Consider the following 11,279-nt stretch of genomic DNA (forward strand, 5'->3'; position numbering starts at 1 on the left):
AAGAAAGTGCAGTGGCCTAGGAGTTAGGAGGTCTGGGTTCCAGTCATGATTTTGCAACCACACTAGCTGTTGGGGGCAAAGCCTCTCCCTATCATGTTGTGTTTTACTCCCTATGTGGTGGGTTCTGACTCGTCTGAGACCGAGGGGTTTTCTGTGACAGAACTTTTAGTTCCAAAGCCAGAAAAATCCCACACAAACAGAGAGAAGTCAGCCATCTCAGCTCTGGCTTTGACCCACTTTATTCTCTACGATCCCTTCTCAAACAGTCACACGCACTCCACTGCCTGCAGACACCAGCATGTTCTGAGCTATCCATTCTGTGCTTCCTTCCTAAGGTCTCTCCTTAGGGTTCGTTCCGTCTGCCGATGGATACCTCACAGTGAGATCTGCACCTCAGCATGTCTCAGTCTGAGCCTGTCTGCCCATCATCCACTGCTCACCCGGCCTCTAACTGTATTCCCTGACCCATGGGCCATTGCACCTCTCTTTCCCACAAGGCCACGAAAGAATGGTCTAAGAAGGCTCACTAAGTGAGCTTTTTAACCTCACTAACTGACCTGCGGGTGCCGTCAATGTCCCCTTCCGTGTTTCTTGAATCTGTCCACATCTCCCCATCTCAGCAATACCTGAGGACACCCTTCATAAGTTCAGACACTCATCATCATTTGCTTGGGTTGTCACATCTAGTTCTTAGGCCGTGAGATCTTCCCCTTCCCTATTTGTTCCACCCTTTACCCTATTTGATAAGTAACTCCAGATTTCTTCTTTTTTTCTGTTTTCTTCTTTGAGGTGTTGCTCTTGGCTGTGCACTTGCAATCCTGATTCTCCATCCCACTCACAAGTTCTGTTAGCAGAAGTACCCTTTAATGCATTCTTTTTCTGCCCAAAGTGGACAGTGACTATTTCTGTCACTGGTATCTAAGAACTCTGGTGCAGTATACGGTAATGAGCAGTGAGATCAGTTCCATGAAGGTTCACAGAGGGATGAAGCCAGAGGTGGGAGGGTGGTAGACTAACGTAGGCGTTTGTCATCTGAATGAACATCTCAGGGCCAAGAAGAGACCCTTCTGTAGCAGGGCAGATTCCCTAAAGAGCTGATAGTCCAGCAGTGTCCAGCAGTGTCCAACAGACATTTTGAGGCACACACAGCTAGAATGGTGCAAGATCACCTGGCCTGGCTTTGGATCCAGGTGAGCCACTTACCTGAGCTTTGCTCCAAGTAGATCATGGTTGCTCAACTGAACTCTTTTGCCAAGTCAACTAACCTCTTTGGCTCCCATTTCCTGATCTGCACATGAGAAACTGATAGGTATTAAAGACCTACTCTGTGTACTGTGAAGGAAGAATTTCTCTATAAAATCTGGCTGCAGTCATTTCTGTATTGTGAGGTTAGTAGGGGACAGTGGCAGAATTCATTCATTTTTTGTTATCCAATGGGTCTTTGACTATAAAATATGAGGCTCCTGAGCCTATTTTGGAATGGAGAGATTAACCAAATGGATCTAAAATTGGCTTATATAATAAAACAATAGGACTTTTCAGGTTATTCCTGGGGATCTTAGAATCTTAAGAGAGTAGGAGCCAGTGAGCTAGCAAAGGGTGGTATTTGAAACCTGTTACTGGGGTTTGAGGCAGATAATTAGGAGAGAAGGTCACTTGTGAGATTCCAGGTCTCAGTTCATATGGCAGCATGAGTGTGCCCCAGAGAGAGATGGCTTGGGAGGACTTGGCTGATGAACCATAGAAAGAGTCACATCTGAGACCACCATGGCTTGCTCTACAGTCTTTCTCTAATGGAAGCACTGTATTTGACGGTGCCCAAGAATGATGATGGAGAGGCTTCTCCCATGTTTGCGGCAAAGAGATGCAGAGATAGAACAGAAATCAGGCAGCTGGAACATTTGAAATGAGAAGGGAGAAGCCCCAGGCTGGAGGTTGAGCAGACCAGCAATTCCTTCTTATGCAACAGAGTCTACAGGAGGGTTTTACCTTCCCTGGAACAACATGGAGGATGGGGATTTCAGTAATTCTATTTAAAAATTAGAGGAAACTGAGTTCAGAAGAGGAAATTTAAGTTATGTTCATCCCAGACAGTCTACTAAGTTTACTAATTTATTTACATGAAATTTATTGACTCCTCACTGTGTGTCTGGTGTTTCCTATGCTGTTCTGTGGGATTTGGGCCCTAGCAGTAAGGATTAGCATTACAGTCAGCCCCTGATGGATGATGAAGCTGCACCGCTGGGAGGTGGGGTGACAGTCCTGGGCCTGTCTGCTCATAGGATAACAGGCGGCTCAGGCTTGAGGATGTATGAGAAAGAGCTCAGCCACTGCAAGTCCCTGGGGAGAGGTAAGCATCTGCCATCATCTTCTATTTTCTAAGTGACAAACAAGAGCCAGAGGGAAGAATGGCAGGGAGGTATGGCCATTACCAGGCTCACTACCTGCACCAGTTCGTGGCAGTGTTAACATGCAGAGCTGTCACTGCATCTGGCTCTGAGTTTATTAGGTGCTTCACAGCCATTTTTGTCCACCAGAGCTCAGCTAGCATGGCTCTTATTTGCAGCTGATCTGTTTGTTTTAGGTCTAGAAGTCAGTATTCTTTGTCCCTGGAGTAGGCTGAATTGTGTCCTTAAAAAGATGTGTACTGAAATCCTAGCCCCTGGCATCTGTGTACAATAGGATCTTTGTAGATGTAATCAGGTTAAGATTAGGTTGTTAGGGTGGGCCTCAATCCAATATGACTTATGGGCACATAAGAAGAGAGGGACACAGAGAAAGCCATGTGACAAGGGAGGCTGAGACTGGAGTGATACAGCTGCAGGCTAAGGCACACCAAGGACCGGTGGCTACACCTACAGGGTGGGAGAGGCAAGGAAGGATTCTACCCAGTTTCTGAAGGGGCACTACTTTGCTGACACCTTGGTTTTGGATTTCTGTCCTCCTGAATGGCAAGAGAATAACTCTGATTGTTTTGAGCCACTTTGTTTCTGGCATTTTGTTGTAGTAGTTCCAGGAAATTAATACACTACCCTAAATCACCTTAGACTGGCAAAGCTCAGCTCCTGATCGTCTTAGTCATGTTCTGCAAAGATCATTCATTCATTGTGTGCATGGCTGTGCCAGACATTTTATAAAGAATGTAAACCTAAGTCATGGTCTCAAGTGAGAAACTTACTAAATGAGAGGCTTGATTTCTTCATTTTCTGATCCCAGTCTCTCTTGAGAGGCCTGCTCCTCTCTTATTCCAGAGCTCTTCATATTCCTTCATATTTATTTCCTGCGTAGCTCTCAAACCTGAAATGCTCTTACTCACCCATTTGATTACGTAAGGTTAGGTGTTCTCAGCCTTGGTGTGGCTGGCATTTTGGGCTCGATACTTCCTCGTGGTAGGTGCTGTCCTGGGAGATGTGGGATGTGTCGCGGCGCCGCTGGGCTCCACCCACTGGATGCCGTAGCACTTTTCCCAGGCATGGCAAGGCAAATATGGCTCCAGACACTGCCGAACCGCTGCTGGGGGAGAAGATATTCCCATCCAGCCGAGAAGCCCCGATTTCAGCTTCGTCTCCGGAAGCAGGGGTTGCCTGTCTTTATCTCTGTCGTCTCTCCAGCACCTAGTGCTCTGCAGTGTGCTTCTGAACCTCACTGGGCTAACTTGGGGCGTCAGGGCACTACCACGTGGTTGCATTTGGTGTTTTGTGGGTCCTCTGAAGATCAGTACCCTGAAGCTGGCTGGAAGACACCCGAGGAAATGGCACTCCAAGGAGCTGGCCTGTGAACGGAAACCTACAGCATGAGCAAGCTTTACCCTAGACAGGGGTGGCAGTGGGCAGAGGGTTGACCCTGGCAAAAAGGGGGAGGTGGGCTGGGGCCTGGGTGCTGGTGAAATGCTGCCTGTGAGGGGTAGGAGAAGACCCTCAGAGTGGCTGCAGGGCATGAAGATGGAATCCTCCGGGTTGGGCTGAGGCAGAGGCAAAGGGATCAAATGCTACCGCAGGATATCTGGTTAGTAGGAGAAAGTTACTTCGAAGTCATTAATATGCCTGATTATTTCTTTGATTTGTGCTCCTCTCTGACGGCTTGTGCTTCGTGAAATGCCATTACACTCCTCTAGCTCATATTTCTCCATTTTACTTTTACTCAGCAACTATCACATCTGATCATTTTTACATTAATTGTACATAACACTGCTTTGCTTTAAATATATTATTTTAAAACATTTTGTTTTACGGTTCAGTTCACAGCTAGAAATTCTGTAGACAGGGGCCATAAATCTCTCCTGAAAGAAAACGGAAGTTGTCTGTTTTAATTTCATATCAATTCCCTGCTGCTTGTGAAAAGAGATGGGGCATAGAAGGAATATTTTTTAAGTGCTTGAAATTGTCCATATTTTACTGTACTAATGGGCTGCTGTTTTTCAGCTGAAGAGATTACTACTTCCTAGATGCATTTTTTGAGGTGAGGGTTTAAAGCCATGTTTTGGAAAAAGGTGTGAGATTTTGGACAGAAATAGCAATTTAATTTGAGGATGTCACCAAAACGGAGGCAACAGTGAGGTTTACAAAACAGCTCAGGTTCTGACTAGATAGACTTAGTTAGAATTCTGATTTTTGTCTTCATTAGCTCCGTGATCTGAGCAAACAACATTAATCTCTCTCAGCCTGAATTTTTTTCCCACCTATGCAGTGGCCAGGGGTTGTAACTAATAACTCCCAAACTTCATAACTTAAAAGATCATCAACAATCACTTATTGTGTTCACAGATTTATTTTCTTTTGGGCAGGGATGGTTCCCATGGCAACACACGGGGGATGAGACTGGAGGTAGAGGACGTATCTCCAAGATGGCACACTCTGCTGACTGGTGAGTTAGTGGTGACTGTTGGCAGAGAGCTCAGCTGTGTTCCACAACCTGGGTATCTTTATGTGAGCTCCATAGCTTGAAGGTCTCAGAGCTGTTGGACCACTTACACAATCTGGTTTCCCCTAGAATAAGTGTCCCTACAGAACTGGTGAGAAGCTCTATGGCTTTTTATGATATGATAGAAGCAGTTACAAACCTGTTGAGACTGAGGGTGGTAACAAAAATACTATATCTTCATGGGAGCAGGGAAAGATCACATTGTGGAAAAGGAATTGGTGCTATTATGCCTGAAGGCAGTGCAGTATACAGTGGAGCACACTGTGTAGATTCTGTCCTCTAATAAATGCTTGCTGAATGGTAACCTTTACTGTTCTATTAATTATAATTAATAGTACTACTTAAATTAAGTTTTAGTTCTATCCTTGCTTATAGTACAGGATCTCTCTCCTGAAAATCTGGGCATTGTCTCCTGCTGGCCTAAAAGCAATCTCCCTGTTACATCCAGAAATCTAGAACATCCCTCTGATTCATGTTCTTTTCTTCCACAACATATATTTGACCACAGCTAAGTTCCACTGATACTACCTTTCAGAAATTCCACAAATGACTTCTACTTTGTTTCATCTCCACAAGCAGCACCCGAGACTATGCTGGCATCATTTTTGCCTAAAAGGCTTGATTCTCTGCTTCCAGCCCAGCCATGCTCCAATCGGTTCTCCACATTTCATCGTTCACCTGGAAGTGAATCTGATCTCATATTCATAACATCATAAAGCACTCCCTTGGCATCTGACTCTCGCTAAGATTAAGAGCAAAACCCCAATGGGCCCTGCATGTGGGGACCAGCTTCCTGTGTCTCTCCACCTCATTTTCTATCAGTACTCACCCCCAACCTCCCTCTGTGCTGCTGTCAGTCTGGATTTCTTTCACTTCTTGGAATTCCTTGACAAAATTCTGTTCCCTTTTGCTACAGAACATTAGGTGCTATTGCCTCAGCCTGGATGCTACTTGTCCTGACTTCTATAATTAGGCTAGTTGCTCCTAGTCATTACTTCTTTGGCATTATTACTTGAGATATGACCGTGTGGGATATACTATCAGAGATCCATCTTCAACTGGTTATATAATGGTGTGGGCTGTCTGGCATAACAGTAAGACCAGTAGTTGGAAAAACTACAGATTTGGTTGTTTCTGTGGTTTACCAATGTCACCAAAATCTTTATGTAGCAGTGTCCTTTAAGTTTTTCCATGATTTGTTCCCTATGTTACATTCAGCCTAAAAAGACTTCTGTTCACAGTATCACTGCCAGCAGGAACAGGGCCATCATGCTCCCTTGTTTCCACCTCCTCCAACCCTGCAATATAAAGGCTTTACTTCATTATGGTCAGACAAACATAGTTCATAACCCAAGCCACTCCTCAGGCCAATGCTAGCTGTTTGGAAAGTGTCATGCCGTGATTGGCTTGGAATAACTGGAATCCACTACTACCAGTAGAAGAAGCATTAGTCTCTCCTAAATCACTTGCTGATGTCTACAAAATTGGGATTATTAGAAGAGGACAATGGGGAACAGACTCCAGGAGGCAGCTAGTAGTGCCCACTTGAATGGCTATTATTGGCCTCTCCTTGGTGGCATTTAACCTCAGTTGTAATTTTAAAAACTTGTGATAACATACCAATAAAATGAAATTTACATTCCAATGTTGTGCTTCCCACACTACCATCTATCTGCAGAACTTTTGGCAATCTTACAAAATACAAACTCTATTAGACAATGACCCATTCCCCTCTCCCTCCTGCCCCTGGTAAGCACCAGCTGGTTTCTCTCTCTCTGAGCTGGGCTCTATTCAATGCCTTGTGGAAGTGGATTCACACACTGTTTGTCCTTCTGTGACTAGTGTTTGTATCTTAGCGTAATGTCCTCTGGGTTCATCCATTCATCCTCCTGGCATGTGTTAGAATCTTCTTCTTTTTTAAGGCTGAAAGACATTCCATTGTGTGTTCTAAGTATTTACTGTAAAATCTGAAGAGACCTTTTAGACCCAAAACTCTGTAAAGATGATAACAAAAACTCGAACGGAAACCATAACTTATTATTACTGTAGCTTGGTGGAATGAGGGTCCTCAGGTTCCAGCAAAGACTTCAGCCTCCTCAAGGGGACCCCAGGAGGAATTGCAGTCAGTCTGATGAAGAAAGCAATTGGTGCAGGATGATTTTCTCCCTTCATCCTGGGCTAAATTCAATACTTTTGCCTAATGCTATTCATTCTGAGGGTAGTTCATATTTTAAAAATTAGTATGGAAAATTTCTAAAGTCCAAGCATGTTGAAAAAATAGTACAGTAATGGACCCACAATGTACTCATGATGCAATTTCAGCAATTATCAACTCAGGGATAATATTTCGTCATCCACGAATCCATCTACTTCCCTTTTCCTCTGGATTATTTTGGAGCAGATCCCAGATATCGTATAATTTAATCCATATGAGTTTCACCACATATATAATAGGGAAGTACCCTTAAGGACACATCATAGCAACATTACTTTTATATCTACACAATTATTACTTACAAGAATGCAACGTTAGACCAATGTTCAGTTTATGAAATTTATTTCATGTTTTAAAGAATTTTTCCATCAGTCAAGTGAGTCTCAGGCACTGCAATTGTTGAATGTGGCTCTAGTTTTAGAAATCTCATCTCCCTCCATTTGTCATCTTTTCTCCACTTGCAATTTATTTATTGGAAAAACTACTCATTTGCCCTGTAAACTTTCCCACATTCTGCATTTTGCTGACCGAATCCCTGTGGCATCATTTAGTATATTCCCCTGCACCTCCATTTCCTGTACCTGGGTAGTTAGATCTTGAAACTTGATAGTGTTAGGCTGGAGTTTTTTGGCAGGAATACCAGAGTCCTCAAATTGTGGTATATCTTTCCATCATATCTAATGGGCTCTGTTTCTGTAAGGTTAGCACCCATTCATGGTCCTCACTAGATCCATTATATTTCATTCATGTTCAAAAAATGTGGGTTTTCAATTTTTCACTCTTCATTTCCTAAAGGCCAGAATACATCTGTCAAGAGAACTCCTCTCAGGAAGCCTTTGAATACCCTCACACGCACTTGGTGTAGAAAAGGCAGAGCAAGTACTTGCTTATGTTTATTTTTATTTACCGATTTTCAAAACCTAAGACCTTTCTTCTTTCATTCCTTTCTTTCTTCCGCCTTCCCTCTGGCTTTCTCTCTTTTCATTTTTGTTAAGTCCTTTAAAAATATTACTGTATATTACTATAATGAACACATTTAAAAAGATTTCAACATATTGAGTTTTAACAGAATGTGTTGCCTTTTAATTTCAGAGTGCTCCCTTATATTTGAAGATACTTATGTTTATAAACTTGATTAAAGTTTCCTTTCAGTGTCAGTTCTTTGTCAATTTATTTTCACCCACATTGTGCCTGTAATTTGCTGATGAAAATATATAAGCAGAAACTCACTGAAATAAGCACGTGTTGAGTTCATGAAAAGAGACAGGCCCAATTGGCACATCCTCTTCCTTTCCCGTTCCTACCTGGAATGCAGATGCAGTGGCTGGAGGGGTAAAAATGATCGTGTTGCAGAGAGTAGGGAATTTATATACACACCCAGATGGTAGAGCAGAAAGTGAGCTGGATCTCAGTTCCTTGATGAAGCTCATAAATAGGGATTTATTTTGTCTCAAGCTTTCTATACTTGATCTTGTATTCTATGAGAAAAAATCCTACTTTTTAAAGCCACTATTATTGGCATTTTTGATGCTTGTAGCTACACGCACTCATTGTTACATTTGTCCAAATTCTTGCATGTACTAAGTGGGAGAGTTGGGTTTCAACTCCAGGCTTATTAATATCTCTGGCTTATATGCTTTTATTAAAAACACAGGGCATCAGCTGAATCCTAAGCAGAGGACTCCCTCATAACTCTTTCATCACTCTCAGGCATGCTTCCTGCAAAAAGGAGGGATACACGCTTGGTTTGTAATCCAGCTTCTTTGGCCCAAGGCTACATGGTTCCCTAAGAGGCCAGGACTAACACACATTATCAGCATCTCCACTGGAGGGAGCGCTATGCCTCGGGCCCCATGTAGTGAGGTGATGAAACATGCCAGCTTTTTCTTGCTTCTTGTCAAATGATTTCCAACCTTCTACAGCAAACACACCTCCTTTATTCACTCCTTGTGAGGTGCAGAACGCTTTGAAAGATTTCACTGAGCAGACTACACTTGTTGATTAATGTTTGATCCATTTCCACATTTAAATGCAATCAAATCCAAATATAATTCTCCGATCATGCTTTCTAATCCACATGAACAGTGTCAGCACATTGAGTCGGTTCTAATTTCAGTAAAAAAAAAACAAGGAAATTTGGGGTCCCCTGTACATCCTTAAGTTCTGTTAAGATTTTAAGGCTAATAGAAATGTTCCTTGAACTCTTGGTTGCTTTGTAGACTCTTGTGCATTCAGGGGCTCTTCTGGGCTCCCAGGCTACGGGGCCCTGCTATAGAGTATGCTGGTTCGTATATTAGGAAGCTGATTGGCTCCCACCACAAGGTGTGCAGAAATATCGAGGCATACAGTGGATTTGGTTCTGCTCTAAACTTCTCTTGGGGCCTCAGCTGCTTCTAAGCTTGGCTGACCCACGTTAGCCTGGGGATCCCAGGTCGATGCAGCTCTGAGTAGTCCTCACTTACTGCCTGGACTCTCAGCTATACCTGGTCTCTGAAAAGCAGCTGTGGAGTATTTTAGGAGGCCCATCCACAAAGAAAAGCAGAATCCAAAATTGGTCTTGCTTAGGTGTTCAGCCTGCCTGCTTTGTGCCCTCTGGATGGCTCTGTACCTTTTCCCTGTATGTTTCTCATGCTTATCATGCTCCTGATGGTTGAGTTGTTTGCAGAACACTTAGGGATCACCTGCCACAGAGCCTCAAGAGGAGAGAAATTTGACACAAGAACACCAGCCCCTGCGGTGGCACTGGGGAGCCAGCACGTCCATCACATCTTCATGGAACCTGGAGGGACACATGGAGAATGGGCAGCTTTCATCTGAGATGGCTGCAGAGGAGTCTGCTCCTAGGGACAAGCCATTTTCGGGTGAGGAAGGGAAGCAGTTGATGCAGAGTCTCAGGGAGGAAAGGGTGGGTACATGGAGCTGGTCAGTCCCCCTGCAAAACATGGGTATCTTAGGTAGACCCCGCCCAGGGTCTCTGACAGCCTCAGCTCATGCATTGCCTTGCTGCACCCCAGGGAACCCTGCCTATGTCTTTGCTCCACCTTCCCACATCCTCTCCACTGTCTGCCAGCCTCCAATGTGAGTTTTGTCCTCCATGACTGCCTCTTCTCCATGGCCCTGGACTTCAGCTTGTCCTCCCTCCCATGGGAAAACCAGACCTGGAAAAATAGCTCCAGCACCTCCCCACCTCGACTTAGCTCCTCAGCCAGAAATTTTACTTAATTTACGTACTGACATTTCACACTGATGCACGGGCAATGATCAATTCAGTTCCAAGTGCAAGCATGACTCACATGTTTTTGAAGAATATATGGAGGAGGAAGGAAAAGGAAAAAAAAATGAGAAAGAGAAGATTTTAGTTATGTAAGTCATGAAAGTGCCTACCAGGCTTGCTCCGGTTTTGTTTGTTTTAGAAAATGACTGGAGGCCATAATGTTTGAACTTTTCCTTGTCAAGTCTGCTGAGAATTCAAGCAGGGCTGACCCCTGGAGACTTCTCTTTCTTCAGTTCCTGAGATGGAAAAAATGAAAGTCTGAATCTTATTAAGTAGATCCACAGGACTTGGACAGAAAGAAATAAGAAAACACAATTTTGTGTTCAAGCCTGGGAAGGAAAAATAACTTCAGAGTGAGCAAGACGTACTTTGGAATTCCTTCAGCAACTACACAGCACGATCTCCCTGGCATAGGCATAGATGAGGGTGGGACGTGTGTGAGTGTGTGTTGGTGTATATATGCTTGAGTGTTTGTCAGATCATTTCCTGGCTGAAAAACTGAGGCCAAATTTGCCACCAAATTTGCTATTTTTGCTACCAAACTGACACCCCCAAAAGTATCAAATGACCTTTAAAAGTAGAGCTCGTTTTAATGAAATGGGTTACTCTGAGACAGATTTGCACACCCCAGGCCTGTGCCAAGAATCCCAATGCTGTGTGTTTTCTAGGTGTGGCCAGGGAGGCTTCCAGCACCCTGCAGCATTCGCTTGCTCTTCAGAACCTGCATGACCTGTAAGGTCTGTGTGCCTGTGTCACTGAATCACACAGAGCTGTCTTGTTTTAGTTTCAGCAGCTGTGACAAAATGTCAGAGCCCAGGTGGTTCATAAGAAACAGAAATTTGTCCCTCGCTGTTCTGGCAGGTGGTAATC

This window comes from Heterocephalus glaber, unplaced genomic scaffold (assembly GCF_053883595.1).
Source record: "Heterocephalus glaber isolate CG9 unplaced genomic scaffold, H.glaber_assembly_v1.0 deba00001509, whole genome shotgun sequence".
NCBI classification, from domain to species: Eukaryota; Metazoa; Chordata; class Mammalia; order Rodentia; family Bathyergidae; genus Heterocephalus; species Heterocephalus glaber.